This window comes from Heloderma suspectum, chromosome 1 (assembly GCF_057233095.1).
Source record: "Heloderma suspectum isolate Gila_16-S chromosome 1, 16-S_ref, whole genome shotgun sequence".
NCBI lineage: Eukaryota > Metazoa > Chordata > Lepidosauria > Squamata > Helodermatidae > Heloderma > Heloderma suspectum.
In genome coordinates, this window is record NC_139458.1 from 208,636,091 (window position 1) to 208,655,143 (window position 19,053).

The 19,053-nt window shown below is 44.1% G+C and overlaps 1 protein-coding gene across 1 annotated transcript in view; it reads left to right on the forward strand.

Annotated features, from left to right (window-relative positions):
• The first annotated feature begins 16,152 nt into the window (after positions 1 to 16,152).
• Positions 16,153 to 19,053, forward strand: part of LOC146358673 (aldehyde oxidase 4-like) — a 96,085-nt gene continuing 93,184 nt past the window's right edge. The window contains exon 1 of the mRNA XM_084817127.1: positions 16,153 to 16,195. The gene's annotated coding sequence lies outside the window, so the exon portion shown is untranslated. The remainder of the gene's footprint in view (positions 16,196 to 19,053) is intronic.

The following is a 19,053-nucleotide window of genomic DNA, read 5'->3' on the forward strand; positions in this document are numbered from 1 at the left end:
CTCTTTCTGGCCATGTTCAAATGTCAGTTTAAGCCATGGTGGCTTAAGAAGCTACTCACGGAAGCTTATTTTTGAAACAGTCCACGATGCCCGGCCGCACACCCAGGCTAATCAGCTACTGTGCGTAGCTTGTTAAGCTACTGTGCCTAATCTCACCCCCCCCCATCCCACTACAGACCTCCCACTCAAGTAGCGGCACTGTTTCACCCATTAATCCTTCGCAGCAGGGGCTACAAAGGGCAAAATCCCAGTGTGCACCAAAAAGGGGGTGGTGACTGTAGCACCTTAGAGGTTTGCGGGGTTGGGACCAAACTTCACATGCTGTCAGGAACGCCCTGGCGGCCTCTTTCAGTAGACTCCAAGGGCCAACTCAAGACACAGACGAAAGGATTCTTTTCAAGGCTTTAATCCTTTTACAACTTAATGACTCTTTCAGATGCTAATCACCAGCGACTAAACAAGGAACAGCAGAGTGGCCTATGTGCCGAGTAGGCAGTTGAAGTAGGTTTGAAGGAGAGTCACTTGAAGACCCTGAACTTATGGGCTAAGGAGAGATCCTCCCTCTTTCCCTTGGGTCCATGGGAGGCGGCTGTTGCTGGCGCGCCAAATGGGCGCTACGCCTCCTTTCCGCGCCCTCCATCGCGCGTCACTCCCTGAGTCTGCGTCGACCATTTAGCAAGCCCCCGTCCCACACACTCTCACTGCCCGGGTCACTATCTCAGGAATGCCGGCAGGAGAAATCTCCGCCAGCTGCTGTGCCTGTGAGGGATGAGCTGGCTCCTCTCCCACGGATTGCTGATCCTCCTCAGAATCAGAACTGCTCTGGGGTTCTATGGGCTCAGTTTCCACCCTGACACACACCGCCCTTCCCTAGTCGGGAGGCACCCGACACACCCACAAAACCCTCAATTGCACATTTTCCCCCATAGCCATTGCTGGCATAGACGCCTTTAGCAGAACTGCAGAGCCACTTCTGTCTTGATATTCTAAGGTGGAACTGCACATTCCCCCCACCCCTGACATTGCTGGCAGAGACACTTCTGTTCTTGACATCGCTGAAATGCTATAGCGCTTTAGTGCTAAAGTGGAGTTGCACTCCCACCCCCATTGCTGGCAGAGATGCTTCTGTTCTTGATATTGCTAAAGTGCTTTAGCACTAAAGTGCAATAGCGCATTTCACCCCATAGACATTGCTGGCAAAGTCCTTTAACTGTTTCCAGTAAAGGGAACCGTTCCCAATAGAGAATGCCAGCGAGGAGCAGAGCGGCAGCAATCTCAAACGCCCTTGCTGCACAACTCTGTAGGCAGCCAGCCAAAATAACCCAGGGTGACCTCCAGACAACAGGATAACCCATTATGGGTTCAATAACCCCTACCACAGACCGTGGGTTCTCAGAATGGGTTATTTTTGCCAAATAAGCCATCTTGAGTTAAAAAATTCCCGACAGATGACACAGTAACCCACAATGGGTTAAATAAGTGATTGTGGCTTATTTAACCCATTGTGGGTCATCATGACATCCAAACCCAGCCATTGTAAGTTAGTTGCAGCCTTTGCTGTATCAGTTTAAGGGCTATCCCCACCTGTGCGAAGCCGGGTCTGTTTGCTAGCACTGTAACAGAATACATATTTTTATTTAAGCCTTTTGTTGTTCAGTCATTAAGTCGTGTCCGACTCTTCGTGACCCCATGGACCATAGCACGCCAGGCCTTCCTGTCCTGCGCTCTCTCCCGAAGCGTGCTCAAGTTCATATTCATTGCATCAGTGATGCTATCTATCCATCCCATCCTCTGCCGTCCCCTTCTCCTTTTGCCTTCAATCTTTCCCAGCATCAGGGTCTTTTCCAGGGAGTTTTCTCTTCGCATTAGGTGGCCAAAATATTTGAGCTTCAGTTTCAGTATCTGTCCTTCCAATGAGCACTCAGGGTTGATTTCCTTTAGGATGGACTGATTTGACCTCCTTGCAGTCCAGGGGACTCGTAAGAGTCTTCTCCACCACCACAGTTCGAAAGCATCAATTCTTCGGCACTCAGCCTTCCTTATAGTCCAGCTCTCACAGCCATATGTTACTACTGGGGAAACCATAGCTTTGATTATGTGGACTTTTGTCAGCAAGGTGATGTCTCTGCTTCTTACTATGCTGTCTAGGTTTGCCATAGCTTTCTTCCCAAGGAGCAAGCGTCTTTTAATTTCATGGCTACAGTCACCGTCTGCGGTGATCTTGGAGCCCAAGAAAATAAAATCTGTCACTGCTTCCATTTCTTCCCCTTCTATATGCCAGGAAGTGATGGGGCCAGATGCCATGATCTTTGTTTTTTGAATGTTGAGTTTCAAACCAGCTTTTGCACTCTCCTCTTTCACCCTCAACAAGAGGCTCTTTAAACCTCTTCTCTTTCTGCCATTAGGGTGGTATCGACTGCGTATCTGAGGTTGTTGATAATTCTCCCGGCAATCTTAATTCCGACCTGTGATTCATCCAACCCGGCGTTTCTCATGATGTACTCTGCATATAAGTTAAATAAGCAGGGTGACAATATGCAGCCTTGTCACGCTCCTTTCCCAATTTGGAACCAATCGGTTGTTCCATGTCCGGTTCTTACTGTTGCTTTTTGGCCCTCATACAGGTTTCTCAGGAGACAGGTAAGGTGGTCTGGTACTCCCATCTCTTTAAGAATTTGCCACATTTTGTTGTGATCCACACAATCAAAGGCTTTAGCGTAGTGAGTGAAGCAGAAATAGACTTTTTCTGGAATTCTCTCGCTTTCTCCATGATCCAGCGAATATTGGCGATTTGATCTCTAGTTCCTCTGCCTCTTCGAAACCCAGCTTGTACTTCCAGTAGTTCTCAGTTCACATGCTGCTGAAGCCTAGCTTGTAGGATTTTGAGCATCACCTTGCTGGCATGTGAAATGAGCGCAACTGTACGGTAGTTTGAACACTCTTTGGCGTTGCCCTTCTTTGGAATTGGAATGTAAACTGACCTTTTCCAGTCTTGTGGCCACTGTTTAGTGTTCCAAATTTGTTGGCATATTGAGTGCAGCACTTTAACAGCATCATCTTTTAGGATTTTAAATAGCTCAGCTGGAATACTGTCATCTCCACCAGCTTTGTTGTTAGTAATGCTTCCTAAGGCCCACTTGACTTCACTCTCGAGGATATCTGGCTCCAGTTCAGTGACTGCACTGTCATGGCTATCAGGGACATTAACATCTTTCCTGTATAGTTCTTCTGTGTATTCTTGCCACCTCTTCTTAATCTCATCTGCTTCTGTTAGGTCCCTGCCTTCTTTGTCCTTTATCATGCCCATCTTTGCACAAAACGTTCCCTTGAGATCTCCAATTTTCTTGAAGAGATCTCTAGTCTTTCCCATTCTATTGTTTTCCTCGATTTCTTTGCATTTAAGAAGGCCTTCTTGTCTCTCCTTGCTCTTCTCTGGAACTCTGCATTCAGTTGGGTATATCTTCCCCTTTCTCCCTTGCTTTTCGCTTCCCTTCTTTCCTCAGCAACTTGTAAAGCCTCATCAGACAGCCACTTTGCTTTCTTGCATTTCTTTTTCTTTGGGATAGATTTAGTTGCTGCCCCCTGAGCAATGTTACGGACCTCCATGCATAGTTCCTCAGGCACTCTGTCTATCAGGTCTAATCCCTTAAATCTATTCCACACCTCCACTGTATATTCATAAGGGATATGATTTAGGTCATACCTGAACGGTTTAGTGGTTTTCCCTACGTTCTTCAATTTAAGCCAAAATTTTGCAACAAGAAGCTCATGATCTGACCCACAGTCAGCTCCAGGTCTTGTTTTTACTGACTGTATAAAGCTTCTTCATCTTTGGCTGCAAAGGACATAATCAATCTGATTTCGATATTGACCATCTGGTGACGTCCATGTGTAGAGTCGCCTCTTGTGCTGTTGGAACGGAGTGTTTGCTATGATCAGTGTGTTCTCTTGGCAAAACTCTATTAGCCTTTGTCCTGCTTCATTTTGTACACCAAGGCCATGCTTGCCTGTTATCCTGGTGATTTCTTGACTTCCTACTTTAGCATTCCAATCCCCTATGATGAAGAGGACATCTTTTTTGGTGTTAGTTCTAGAAGGTGTTGTAGGTCTTCATAGAACCGATCAACCTCTGCTTCTTCGGCCTCAGTGGTTGGGGCATAGACTTGAATTACTGTGATGTTGAATGGTTTGCCTTGGATTCGTACTGAGATCAGTCTATTGTTTTTGAGATTGTACCCCAGTACTGCTTTTCCCACCCTTTTATTAACTATGAGTGCTACTCCATTTCTTCTAAGGGATTCTTGCCCACAGTAGTAGATATAATGGTCACCTGAATTAAATTGGCCCATGCCTGTCCATTTTAGTTTGCTGATTTATTTATTTATTTATTTCTATACCGCCCAATAGCCGAAGTTCTCTGGGCGGTTCACAAAAATTAAAACCAAACAACACACAATAAAACAATTTAAAATATATAGAACATTAAAACCACAATATAACAATACAACCACAATAAAACCTAGCAGCAGTGCAAGAGGTTAAAATACAGATTTAAAACAGCAAAGATAAAAATTTAGAAAGCCAAAATGCTAAAATGCCTGGGAAAATTAAAAGGTCTTCACCTGGCGCCGAAAGGAATACAATGTAGACGCCAGGCGAACCTCACTAGGGAGCTCATTCCAGAGCCGGGGTGCCACAGCAGAAAAAGCCCTCCTCCTAGTAGCCACCCACCTCACTTCCTTTGGCAGAGGCTCACGGAGAAGGGCCGCTGAGGATGATCTTAAGGTCCGGGCAGGCACATATGGGAGGAGGCGATCCTTCAGGTAACCTGGCCCCAAGGCGTTAAGGGCTTTGAATGTTAACACCAGCACTTTGAATCGGGCCCGGAAATGGACTGGCAGCCAGTACAGCTGGAAAAGTACTGGCGTAATATGAGCTCGCAGGCCAGTCCCTGTTAACAATCTTGCTGCCTTATTTTGGACCAGCTGAAGTTTCCGGACCGTTTTCAAAGGCAGCCCCACGTATAACGCATTGCAGTAATCCAGACGAGAAGTGATCAGAGCATGGATAACTGTAGCAAGGCTATCTCTGTCCAGATAAAGGCGTAGTTGGTATACCAGCCTAAGCTGATAAAAAGTGCTCCGTGCCACTGAGTTCACCTGTGCCTCAAGTGTAGGGGTGGACGAAAGTCCCTTACCTGTCCTCGAAGGTTGTTCGCGGTGGGGGGGAGGCGCTTCGCTGCTCCCCCCGCGAAGTTCAGGCCGGGGGGGAGGCTTCCCGCCTCGCCCGGCCGCGAACTCGAAAGTTTAAAAAACAAAACAAAACGCCCCCTGATAGGCTATGTGACGATTAACGTAGCCTATCACGGCTAGATTTGCAAAGTCAGCTGTGATAGGCTACGTCAATCGTCACGTAGCCTATCACGGGTGACTTTAAAAAAAAAAAACCGTGTACGCTAATGGCGGCCCCCATAGGGAGCCGCCATTCGCGTTCCTTATTTGGTCGCTGTAGTCTACGTAAAGATTTACGAAGACTACGGCGAAAATAAGGGCAACGCAAATAGCGTTGCCCTTATTTTCGGCGTAGTCTACGTAAATCTTTACGTAGACTACAGCGACCAAATAAGGAATGGGAATGGCGGCTCCCTATGGGGGCCGCCATTATCCATACGCGCTTTTTTTTTTTTTTTTTAAGTCACCCGTGATAGGCTACGTGACGATTGACGTAGCCTATCACAGCTGACTTTGCAAATCTAGCCGTGATAGGCTACGTTAATCATCACGTAGCCTATCAGGGGGCGTTTTTTTTTTCTTTCATTGGAATGGTGGCAGCGGCAGCCGGTCGAAAGACCGGCTGCCGCTCCTGCCCCACACGAACACCCAACGAACCACTGGCCGGACCCGCCGCCGGGAGGGACATTCGGCGAAGGTAAGTCCCATCCTGGGGGGGGTGCGGGGGGCGGGGGGGTGCGGAGGATTTCTCCCTGAAACTTGTTCGGGGGGCTGAACACGTTGGCGCTCGGCCCCCCGAAGTTTCAGGGAGAAATTCTCCACCATCCCTACTCAAGTGACAGTTCTGGATCCAAGAGCACCCCCAAACTACAAACCTGATCCTTTAGGGGGAGTGCAACCCCCTCCAGAACAGGTTGAATATCACCTAGCCGGGCAGATGAACCACCCACTAACAGTACCTCCGTCTTGTCTGGATTGAGTTTCAGTTTATTAGCCCTCATCCAGTCCATTACCGTGCCCAGGCACTGATTCAGAACAGCCACTGCCTCACCTGGTTTTGATGAGAAAGAGAGGTAGAGCTGGGTGTCATCTGCATATTGATGGCACCTCAGCCCACACCTCCGGATAACCTCCCCCAGCGGTTTCATGTAGATGTTAAACAGCATGGGGGATAAAATAGAGCCCTGTGGAACCCCATGCATATTCCCAATGTTCAATCGATGTTCAATCTTGCCATCTCATGTATGACCACCTCCAGCTTACCTTGATTCATTGATCTTACTTTCCAGGTTCCTAAACAATATTGTTCTTCACAGCATCGGATTTTCTTTTCACCACCAGACACATCCACAGCTGAGTGTCCTTTCGGCTTTGGCCCAGCCGCTTCACTCTTTCTGGCGCTACTTGGAAATTCCCTCTGCTCTTCCCCAGTAGTATATTGGACACCTTCCAACCTGAGGGGCTATCTTCCGGCGTCATCTCTTTTAGCCTTGTGATACGTTCCATGGGGTTTTCTTGGCAAGAATACTGGAGTGGGTTGCCATTTCCTTCTCCAGTGGACCACATTTTGTCAGAACTCTCCACCATGACCTGTCCGTCTTGGGTGGCCCTGCACGGCATAGCTTATGGCTTCACTGAGTTACACAAGCCCCTTTGCCACAACAAGGCAGTGATCCATGAAGGGGATTTAAGCCTTTACTTGTGGTCTATTGCTAATTTACACCACCACCACGCTATTATAGTTATGAAGCAGGAATATGTGTGGGGAACATGTGGCCCTCTAGATCTTGTTGGACTGCAACTCCCGTCATCCCTCACACTGGCTATGCAATTGGACCCCTGTTGTAAAGGATGATCTCTCCATGGCACACTAACTCTAAGCCCAAGATCCCCCAAAATTGTGTGTCAGTTGAGTGCATCTGTATACATGCACGTATGTGCAAATATTATGTGATGAAGGACATACATTAACATTAGGTATAGGAACTTCAGCCACTTCCAAACCAGTTTCTGTTTTTCCAACCAAGTCAATTCCATATATGCTTGAAGAGGAAGAAACATTGTTTTATGCTGCACTTCGTGGTTTTAGGGTTTTTTTACCCATCCAGAGGCCTTCAGCTACTGGGCGGTATACAAATAAATTAAATAAATAAATAAAATATAACATGCAGGGAGATTTCAAATTGCTCAACTCTGGCCCCTCCTCCTTACCTATCTCATGTGTTGCTTGCATCTGGGAAACAGAGACTGCAGATTTAATCCAGTGCTGGAAGCAACTGTAACATCCTGCATTCTTTGCTGGTGTTTCGTATCCTCTTGGACAGCTGTCGAGGGCTGATTTTACATGGTAGAATGGCTTGCCCCCAACCATCAGATGAGCTCATATTTTTTGTGAATGGCAAGAAGGTAAGGAATTCTTTAGTAGTTTGGTGTGCTCTGTTTTTAATTTAGAAGAACAGCAGGGAGGGAACTTTTCATATACACAAACAAGGCTAGTGATGTACTTATAGAAGTTATTCCTGATCATGCAAATGGATTAACTTTGCACATAATTTCCCCGGGACTTTTGATGTTTCACCATGTCATTTTTTTAAATAGCTGAGACTTTTTGTGGATGCATCTTTGACCATCAGGAACCATTCCTAGTCAAAGAAAAATATTCAGTTGTTCATTTTATATACCTGGGCTAAGATGTGCAAACACATCCACAAGTGTTTGAATGCCCAGGTCTTGTTAAAATGGATAGGAATGGAGTGTCAGGCCAATGTTGTTTGAAATAAACTCAGCTGTTGCAGGGATACTTTGTTTGATATAGTAACATGTGGCCACATTATCACTGAAGTTTCAAAACTGTAAATAAGGCAGGAAAGGTAACAGTGTTCCGTGCACCTCGGTGTTCAGTCATGCCAGCCACATGACCACGGAAGCGTCTTCGGACAGCGCTGGCTCTTCGGCTTAGAAACGGGGATGAGCACCGCACCCTAGAGTCGGACATGACTGGTTGGGGACACCTTTACCTTTACCTTTATGGTATGACAATAAGCTAATTAAGTCATTCCCTTTATGGATCACTATTTTGCAATATACATTTCAGGTGTGAAGCACCCTATCTGGACTAGAGGTCCCTGCACCTACTCTGGAATAAAAATTAAAGTAATGCCTGTTTGGGCCTTAGAGCCCTATAGCAATCTGAGATGGAAAAAGTCATGAACTGAAAAGTTCTCTAAGAAATCTAGTCGAATGACATTCCCCTTAACTTTCCCTTCCAATGTAGATCATGGGCAGTACCCAGCCGTGTCATTCCGCTAGCACAAATGATGTTGTGCTAGCGGAAACTAGGGTCCAAACTACGCACAATAGGAGAATTGTGTTTTGGTTTGGGGGTTGTTGTTTTTTTACTAGAGAACAAAGGCAACTCTTTTCATTTACAAATACTTCACCCAGAGGGGGAAGGGGGGAATTAAAATACTCAGTTTTTGCAAGATTTCCTAGCTACGTGGCCTGCATGCAGCAGTTGTGTTTCTTACATTTTCAGCTACTAGTGCAGTATAACATCCATACTGTCCATATATTAACTGTCCTGTTGAAATCAGTGGCACTTATAAGTGATTAACTGACTGGGTTATGCCCATATTTTGTATCTAATCTTATCAGAGTGCTTCCAGAAAGAGGGGGACATGATAGTAGTAGAGATTATTAGACTTAAATAGTAGTAATAAAAAGTAGTAGTAGAAACCATTAACCTTTAAGTTCAGATTCCTTCTTAGGGCAGAACAAGACATTACACTTTAGATGGGGCTACTGCTGAAAAATATCCCCAGTCAAAATCTTTCCCTCTTCCCTGTCATGCACAAGAGTGATTATTCCATGCCAACGTGCCATAGGAACATCGGGTGCTTCCAGACAGAGTGCTCCTAGTGCTATCAATAAATAGGCATTGTGCAGGTATTCCAGCTTTGTTTCCTTAACAGATTTTCTGCAATAAGAAAAAAGATGGAAGAAGCTGTGGCAAAACATGGGAAGGTTATGAGAGTGGAAGACTATGTCTTCTAGACCCTCATAAAATTCCGTGAAATGACATATGGCAATGGCATAATAAAAGAGACATCTGAAAGCGTTTGTAGGAAAGAAGTGTTATATTAAGTCAGACCGTTAGTTTATCTAGCTCAGTGTTATTCACACTGATTGGCAGTGGATCTCCAAAATTTCAGACAGGGGCCTTTCTTGGCCCCTATCTGGGGGCTGTCTCCACAACAACAGAAGGAGAAGCCAATGGTGGCTTACCCGGATTTTTCAAGGAGCTGGCTTTGGCACGCGCAGAGCTCCATGAGCGAGTGCACTGCACCATTCTGAGTCCCTTCACAGGAACATACTTCTGGGTGGGGTGGGGGGATTGGAGTGAACATCATCAGACTGGCAGGGGCTGATCAATCAATGCAAGAGGCTTCCCCCGTCCATCCTTACAGCTGACAAAGCTGCAAACGATCGAAGCTTCGCACTAATTGCCCCAAAGCAAACATTAAAGAAACACAGGTGCAGCCTTCTTTCTCCCCTGACGCTCAATGCTGCAAACAATTGAAGGTTCACATTAATTACTCCCTTACAATTGAGAAAGCAGCTTGGACATAGTGCTTCAGAGCCTTTAGGAGAGTTAACGCTCTGAATATTTGAAGCACCATGGCTCCTACCAGCCTATTTCTAATCCCCTTTCTCCTTTCCACTGAAGCTCCCAATGCTTACTTAATTATTTCTGAAAAGCAAGGAAGCAAACATCGAAGACACACAGCTTTGACGTTAAGGGTCCTAAATGCATTATTTTGATGCATGGGAATTTCTAACTTCTGGAGTGCACATTTCAGGGACAAGCCTCATTGACCACAATGGGAGTTACTTCTGAGTAGACACACATATATTTGTGCTGGGAAAGACAGGGATGGGAAACCAGCCCCCTTTCTAACCCAATGCAGCATGGGGTTGAAGGTTGTTGTTCAGTCGTTCAGTCGTGTCCGACTCTTCGTGACCCCATGGACCATAGCATGCCAGGCCTTCCTGTCCTGTGCTCTCTCCCGGAGTGTGCTCAAGTCCACATTCATTGCATCCGTGATGCTATCTAGCCATCTCATCCTCTGCCGTCCCCTTCTCCTTTTGCCTTCAGTCTTTCCCAGCATCAGGGTGGGGTTGAAGGTGTGAACTAGTTATTTCCAAACAGCAATAAACCAAACTAGGGAGAATTGCAGCTTCGAGATAGTGCCTTACAGCCTTTAGGGAAATAATGCTTTAAAATGTGCTATTTTGATTGAGGGGAATCTGTAAATTCTGAAGTGTTTTGTTAGAGGCGGCTTGTGGCCCTTTCATTTCTTCTCCTCCTAAGGCTTGGAGTGTAAACCAAGCCTTAGTAAATCAACCAGTAAATCAGTCTTTGTTTTTTGCTATTAATATCTCTATTGAATTCCAATACAATACAAATATAAAAGCATCTCAAAACATGCAGGTTCAGTCATCCCCAGAAAACACCTGTGCCAATCAGTTGAAGGTGAATATAGACGTTTATCATCTTGGCTATGGTTGTTTAGAGTTATCAGGTGTGCAGCTGTTTTGGTCTTACCCTGTGGTGGTCACTCTTGTCTGAGTTCAGAAGTGATGCCTTTGCCTGAGTAAACCTTTATACTGCACAATTCAGTCTTTATACTGAAACATTCAGTAATTGGACAGTCATAATTTTGAACAGATAGAGAACGTATTTGTTCAGACGATAGGTCGTAGCAAGAATAACAAATGTCAGCATCCATACAGTCATTCATTATTAGAACAGTCCACCATGTGTGCTGAAAGACAACCCTTTGATAGACAGGCTCCACTGCAAAAGTCACCTGTAAAAAGAAATGGTTATGGTAAGATCCAAGCCCCTGTATCTCGTCCCCGCAGCCAGCAGTACTCAAGGGGAAAGGAGTAAACACTCCTGCCAAAGTCCAATCAGATTCACAGCTGCCTGACCCACCCTCCTCACCCCACCCAGCTTCAGTTCAGGCAGGGGGGCAAAAGTGCCATCAGGAGGCTGATGAAACGTCTTCCAGAGTCTCATCTGATTTTGTTCAAACAAGTGGGAGAATATCTAGGAGAGCCAATGGGTGCTCAAGTTCACACCTGGGAATGTTCAGCTAAATGTAGTGCCCTGCAGGATGAAACTTTTCCAGGATGAAACTTGAGCGCCTATGAAGCATAGGTCCTCCAAGTGCATGAGATTTGTCGCTCCGAGTTAGTGAACATTTGTGCCACAGACCCCCTGTCTCGCACCAAGGCTAATGGTGCATTTTCATTTTACCATATTTGCCATTTAAATGTAAAACTTTCAGGCTATAATGTACCTCCCATTTAAAAATGCCTCTCGCCTGTTCTCTAGCTTCCATTAACAACATGCACTGGAGAGATTGAAATGTGCTTATGGTATCATGTGTGAAAATTTCCCAGTATTTAATTTAATAAGAACAAATCTGATGCTCTGTTCTTGTGCATCGGTTGGGATGCTACCCCTTTTTTTAAGAGTGGTGACTTGACTTGAAGGGATGTTCCTCCCAGTCATTTCCTCTATCAGCAGTGTGTGCGGGTCACTGCCAGATTGGTCCTTTTGTAGCCAAAACAGTAGCCCACATGCACAAGAGGAAGATATTAGCAGGCTTTGTGGGGGAGCCCCCAAGTTTTGCAGAACTATTATATATATATATATATATATATATATATATATATATCACCTACAGAGGAAAATAAAGCAAAACGTAGCCCATGGCTGGCTGGCTGGCACCCTGAACAAGAACACTCCACACTGCAACATTTTGTTGCAGGTCCCATGTGTCCTCTTTTTATATGGATGGTCTTATTGCTGTTGGAAGGCCTGCAGTCCAAGGGACTTCCACACATAATTCTCTGCTAACTGATTAATCACATGCCCGATGTATGGTAAGAAGCATACGTGTGTAATGCTGTGACTGAATAAGAGAAAGTGAAGTAAAACTCCAAGTATGTGATATTAATTCCTACCATCAAAAGCATACTCCTCTTGCGCAAAGTGCATTATGTCCCTATAGACTCTTGTTTCATTTCTACTGCAGGTGACAGAAAGGTGTGCTGATCCTGAAGAATTGCTGCTTAATTACCTGAGAAAAGGGCGTATCCTTCAGTGGGGTTTGTTTTGGTTCTTTTTGCTTTTGCATTGCATAAAAGCCCTACTACGGATGTTATCTTTGTAACTGAAACAACTTCAAGCCATTGTGAAAATAAAGCTTTTATTATGTAAAATTGAATGTTGAGTTGGGTGCTAGTTTTATTCTGTAATTTTAGAGTGTTTTTAATCTGTGTTTTGAATGTATTTGTTTTATTACTGTTTTTAAGTACGTTAAAATGTTTTTATGATTGTTAGCTGTCTAGAGCACCATTTTCTTGGTGGAAAGGTGGGTTATAGATCAAATGAATTAATGAATGAATAAATACACAAATTAGTAAAATATATCCAGATAGTATTATGTTGTCTTTTGAGCAACACTGGTTTTCCTCCTATGTCTGTTTTAGCTAATTTTATATTGTTTATATTTAGCTATAAAATAATTCTGTACTTAATTACTATAGATAGACAGACAGACAGACAGACAGACATGTATGTATGTATGTATATACACAGACACACAAAAACACACGTATACACCCACGCTCATACCTGCTGCTGATAAAGCTCAGATTATAGCACAATTTGGTTTTACAGGTACTGGAAAGCCAAGTAGATACTTTAGAATTAGGCTTTTCATGAGACTTAACGCAATTAATCAAGATTAATTATGGAGTAATTGTTCAAAAGATTAAGGAGGACTTTCAATGATGGAACCAAATACAGTTATCTTGGTTTGCTCAACAATTACAGTGTCTGCCCTTCCAAATATTTTAAGTTTTATTAATCTCTGTTAATTTTACAGAATTGTAAAACTTGCAAAAACTTATAAAAGATTTTATTAGAGCCGGGAAACACCCTAGGGGCTAAAAGCTACTGCAATGAGAAAGTAAATTTTTAAAGGAAGATTGATTGGCATTCTCTACTATTGAATGTTCTTATGAGGCAGCTCAGATTTTCTGGTTAGGGCTGTGGATTAAATAAGACCAGAATGAAGTAAGGGATGAGCAAGCAAAGGTACATCTATATGTTTAAATATCATCTCATGACTGGAAATGGATCAAAAGGATGGAGTACCTGAATAGAAGGCTTACCTCTGCAACACTAGGAGCAGGAGAAATTTAGAAATAAATTTGTATTTCCCCACTGCTTTTCTGATTGTCTCCTGCTCCAGGTGCCTTCTCTGGCTAAGGTAAGATGGCACCACCAACGAGCAGTGTCTCTTTGGTGGTAGTATCCTAACTGTGCAATGCTCTACCCAGAAGACCCTGTTGCTCTCTCCCTCCTGGTTTTAGAAAACAAGTTAAGAACTTCTTATTCTGCCATGCCTTTAAGGAATGTGTTCCTGGCATTATGGCATTTTCTGCATATCTTTTTAGGAATTATGTTTTAAATATTGATTTTTTTTTATTCTAATCCTATTTTTATATTAGTTTTATGATTGTTACCTACATTGTGGAACCATTGGGGGAAAGGCAGGATATGCGTATATTAAATATTAAATGAATAACTAAGAGCACAATCCTATGGCCACTAGCCAGTGGCTAAACGGCCATAGGATGGTTTGGTTCTCGGCAAACTGCCTCACCTCCCCATCCCCTGCCACCTCATAGGTGGCGTGGATCGTCCCCAGGCTCTGTGCTCGGAAGAGCAGCACAGAGTGGGGCAAAAGGGGGCGTTCCTGGGGGTGGGGAGTGCAGAAGTGCCAGTACGATGCTTCCTATGTGTTGTCCGGCCTCCCCGTCACGGTCCAAAGTCCCACAGCTAGACAGCTGAAATTGGCCGTCTAGCTGCGAATGCAGGGTGACCGGAGTGCAGAGGAGAAGATCCCCTCCACGCATTGGATAGGTGGTCGCCTCTGAGTTTGGAGGCAGCCACCTATCCCAATAGGATTGGTCCCTCCATTGGTTAAACCACAACACCACAGCTAAAATAAACATCACAAAAATGCCAGAAGGATAAATGCAAATAGGGACCTCAAGCTGGGGAAAAGTGACATTGGGAGCTATATATAGCCCCAGTGTTGGTCAGTTACAATTCCTAAAAGACACAGTGTGTACTCTAGACAAGTTCAAAGAAGGGGAGTAATACTTGGTTGTGATGTGAATGCAGTAATTGACGAGGGTCTGGATAGAAGCAGGAAGGGCAACATACATTCAAAAACCAGGAGAGATGGATAGCATGAACTTTGCAGGACTTTAATCTCTCAGACACCTGGCATACTAAATATCCATAAGAGAAAGACTACAGCTTCTATTCAAATAAACACTCCACATACTCTAGAATTGACTACATTTTAATTTCAGATATGTGGCTACCAAAGATAGCTAAGGCTAGCATTGGTAACATTATAATCTCAGACCATGCAGCCATCTCCACTATGGTGAGATTAGGCATTCTTCACCCCAAAATGTATGCATAGAGGCTGCTTAGACAGGAAACAAAAGATAAATTGGCAAAGGAATTAAGTAACTACTTCAAAGAAAATAACATGCCAGATATAGATATTACCACCCTTGGGATGCAATGAAATCAGTTATTTGGGGCCATTGTATTAAAGAAATGAAGTATATAAGGAAAAGTAAGGAACTGAAGAAAAATAAACTATTACAAGATATTACATTACTAGAATCACAACATAAAAATGGATCATGGCACACACTCCAAAGTCTAACCAGAAAAAGAAATGAATTGAAAACACTAGATTTAGGAAAAGTTGAATCTACAATATATTAATCAAAGCTATTATGAATTTTGGAAATAAAAATTCAGAATGTTTGGCTAATTATATTAGAAAGAAAAAATCACAAAATAAAATATCTGCAATTAAACATGAGAAAGGGGGAAAAGAATATTGTAGCAGCCATATCGGGGGTCAGACTAAGTAGCCTCATGCAGTCTCATGCTTCATGTTCTTGCTGAGCTCTTTCTCCCTTGAATATATTGTTGTAAGCTGACGAGACACAGGAATTCCTTATCTTGTCAAAGGTCATACAATTGTATATCTTGTTCTCTGCTGTTCTCTTCTGTTCTCTCCTTATCATGGCTACCCTATAACCCAGTTCTTGTATTATAAACAATAGTGCTAAGAGAAGAAATGTTGAGGATTGCAACCCCATGCGGGAGGGGGAGGAGGAGCCGTTTCATATGTGTCACAATGTCTATAAAACCAATGTGCTAATGTAAATCGGGGCTTCTGGCTCTTTGGAAACGATTCCAGCCTTAAGCCCGCGCGTTAAATAAAGAATCTCTTTTTCCTTCACTCCGTGGTCTCTCTGACTCTGGGTTCTGCAACATAAATGGTGCCGTGACTCGGATGTGGCAGGCTCTGAGCCAGACAGGAGGCATTTGCCTGCTCTTGATCACCGCACCGGGAAGACGAGCTCGGCGCATGCCTCCCTTTCTTGGCGCCACCGACCTTTTTGTTGAGTGAATGGGAGAAAGCCTGCACCGGGATCGCCCAAACGGCAGCGAGCGGCAAGAGAACCTTGAGAAGCGGAGGAAGGAACTTGAGCCCTGCCTGTATCGCAGCTGCAATTGAGTTGACACCCACATTGGAAGCCTTCAGGAGAAAGGCAAGTATATGGGAAAAAGAGGGCCCCGCCTTTAGGGAGAAAGGCCACTGGGCAGAAAAAAAGAGGGCCCCGCCTTATGAAGAAGGTCAGTGTTGGTGGTATACGTATACAAAAGAACCTACTCCTTGCGGGTAGAAGGGGGGCCTGATCACACCCCCGAGTGGGCGCCAGTACCCAGCACGCCAGTACTCAGTAGGAAGCTGAGGAAGCTGGGGAAGCCGTTTTCCGCTCTGGTAAAAAGTGGGAAAAGTGGGTGGCAGGGACATATGGATGTAGTGGAGAGATTGATGATTGTGTGAGTGGCTACTGCGGTTTCTGACGCATACCGTTGACCATCCGGGTGCCCAGGCCAGTAGCAAAGTGCGTGGTGTGAAAAATCCTCTTGTGTCGGCCAGTGAGACCCCTTACTCACTGACCAATTCCCATTCCCTAATTGTGTCTGTCTTCAATTTAGGAGGGAGGCTATGGGTGGTGGGGGAAGCAAACCTTGCACCCCCTTGAGATGTATGTCAAACAAAGAAGGAAAAAGGTTTTTTTAAAAAGATTCAGAATAGAAAGAGAAAACAGCAAAAAGCTCAAGGTCGAGCTGAGAGGAAAAAAAAAAAGATCTGAGGCTGTTAATTAAAAAAAATGTTGCAGGACAGTCTGGCTTTTAACAAAGCGTGGGAGCGTGAGAGTGTAAGGCCGAAGAAGTAGCTGTTAGCCTAGCGCGCCGAGAGGGGGGGGGCAGGAAAATTGCCCACAACGTTCTGAGTTGTACAACATCATCACCTCGCCTAATTGAGATGAAATCCCTAAGAAATGGAAACTGAAAATGAAGACCCAGAAGATTAAGGCAAAATAGAAAATAAAGGTGAAGAATCAGCCCCCAGAGCACAGGCTAGACCCCTCTTCGAGTGAAAAGTGTGCCATAAGACTGACCCAAAGCAGAATGAAGCGGAAAGACCATGATGAAGATCTCTGTCAAGGTAACCGTGTTTAGCTTTGAACTGTGTTAGAATTGCATAGAGCCTGTAGCTACTGACCATCGGCTATATGATTTCTGAAGAGCGTAACCATTAAGCTTTTGCCGTGGGATTCCCTGCAATGAAGAAATCTCACTGATTTGAATGTCCAGTGCCTAAGTGTGTGTGCTGAAGAGACCAAGAAACCAGACAGCATGTTCCTGGCCAAGCCAAAATCACGCTACTACCATGCTCCTGAAAGCTGCAATAAACTGTGTAAGCTGAAAGACCCAACCTGATTGAGAAGAAAAGAAGATATTGGAGCAACTGTCTTAAAAAACAATGAGATCTGTGTAGCTGGCTAGCTGACGCTGTCAGTGATGTTACAACTTTAAATTAAGACTGTTTTCCTGTTTGAGACCCCAGCGAAGAAAGCTGACCCGAGTTATTTGTTGCCCGTGCCAAAGCAAGAATTTGGCTGCCCTGTACCTCATCGTGTCCTGTTTTGAGCTTGGGATTTACAAATACAGACAAACTGAGAAGCTTGCCTTTGAAGTCCTGCAAATCACCCCACCGCCTCCCCGAAGATTAATGACTGCCTGAAAAATGCAAGTATAAGGCGATGCCCATCACCCCCCAGCGTCCTGAGTTTCGGCACTCAGTGTTTCAGTGCTTTCGTGTACCAGAGAAAAAGAGAAAAAAAAAGAGTAAGTTTTTAAAATGTCTGTGAGAGAACCTGACAGAAGTAGAATAAAATTTACAGAGGAGTTGCCCAGGTTAAAGCGTCACGGCTAGAGAGCTGAGCTGTGCCGCTCTGTTTAGACAGAGGCCTTGCTAAAAAGTTAAAGGCCCTTGTCTGTCAGAAGGGGTGTAGGGCCACACTTCCCCTTTTTAAACTGATGCAAAAGTGGCGAGCCTTTGCTGAAAACATCGCATCTCCATTGCCCAGAGCCTTCTCTGTTTGCCTCCATCATCATCTGGGCTTTTTAGAGACACTCTGCACATGAACTAAAATTTTAAATTGTCAAAGACTTGCCATGGACAGTGCTGTGAAGCTTTTGATAAACTTGAACTCTCATCGCTGTGGACCGTGTGTCTGTGTTTGTAGTCAGCTCAGTGTACAGCAGGCTGAGTTTGATCTATAACTTTTAGATTTCCTTCTGCTAGAACTCATGCAGCATAGAGTTGCCGATGCAAAAATGGTGACCTAGAACTCTTTGCGTGTGTGGGTATGCCCGTCCCTTGATTTTAATGGGCCCTGAGCTTTCAGCCAGAAGAGCAGTATGATTGCTGGATCTGCTCCATCATGCCTTACCATGCAAAAAGTGTTTTCCATTCATTGTTTTAAATTGCAGAAAAAGTTTGTTGTGTATATTTTATGATTTCTTAAATATCATAAAATATATGTGATATTTGCAGATTAGTGTTGCAACTCCAAATGATACTAAGTGTGGTTCCCAATAGATGACAAGGAGAAGAAAGAAAAGGCAAGAGGCAAAAAGAAAAAAAAAACATTTGTAGAAAAGAAGCATGGCCATAGTTGCCCCCAGGGTAAATTAAAAGCAGCTGATTGTGCGTGGAGCATATTACCTGGGGTAAAGTAGCCACAATAATGTAATAGTTCTTTAAGATAAAGAAAATGTAACTAGAAGGTGAAGAAGACCCTATCCCAAATGTGTGTCATTGGGACTAGTGTAAGGCAGAAAGGTTTAAGTAAGTGAGTTTAACTTGAAAAAGACAAATAAAGAAACAAGGCTGGTGCATGGATCAGAAAGTTTTATATAAAAAGTTTGAAACATGATCTGCAATACAGGCAGATCAGCAAAGAAAAAGAAAGCAAAAGAAAGAGAAAAAATTTGTCTTCCCATACTAATAAATAAAAGTGTTATCAAGCACTTTGGGAAGCGAAGTTGTTTACAGGAAGCTGTGCCTGAGAACCAAACACTTCTAGCCTATGCTGAAAATGCTTGCTAGTGTTGTGCTGCCTCATGGGTAACATGTATGGTATAAAACCCATTTAGCCCAATAGCTCATGGTTCAGAGAAGCTGTCTGATCCAACAATTAAGTACGCCTGTGTGCTGTAAGTTACCCAATAAAGTCTCCTTGTAAGTAACCCCCCCCCCCTTGCTGGAATCCCAAAACACAA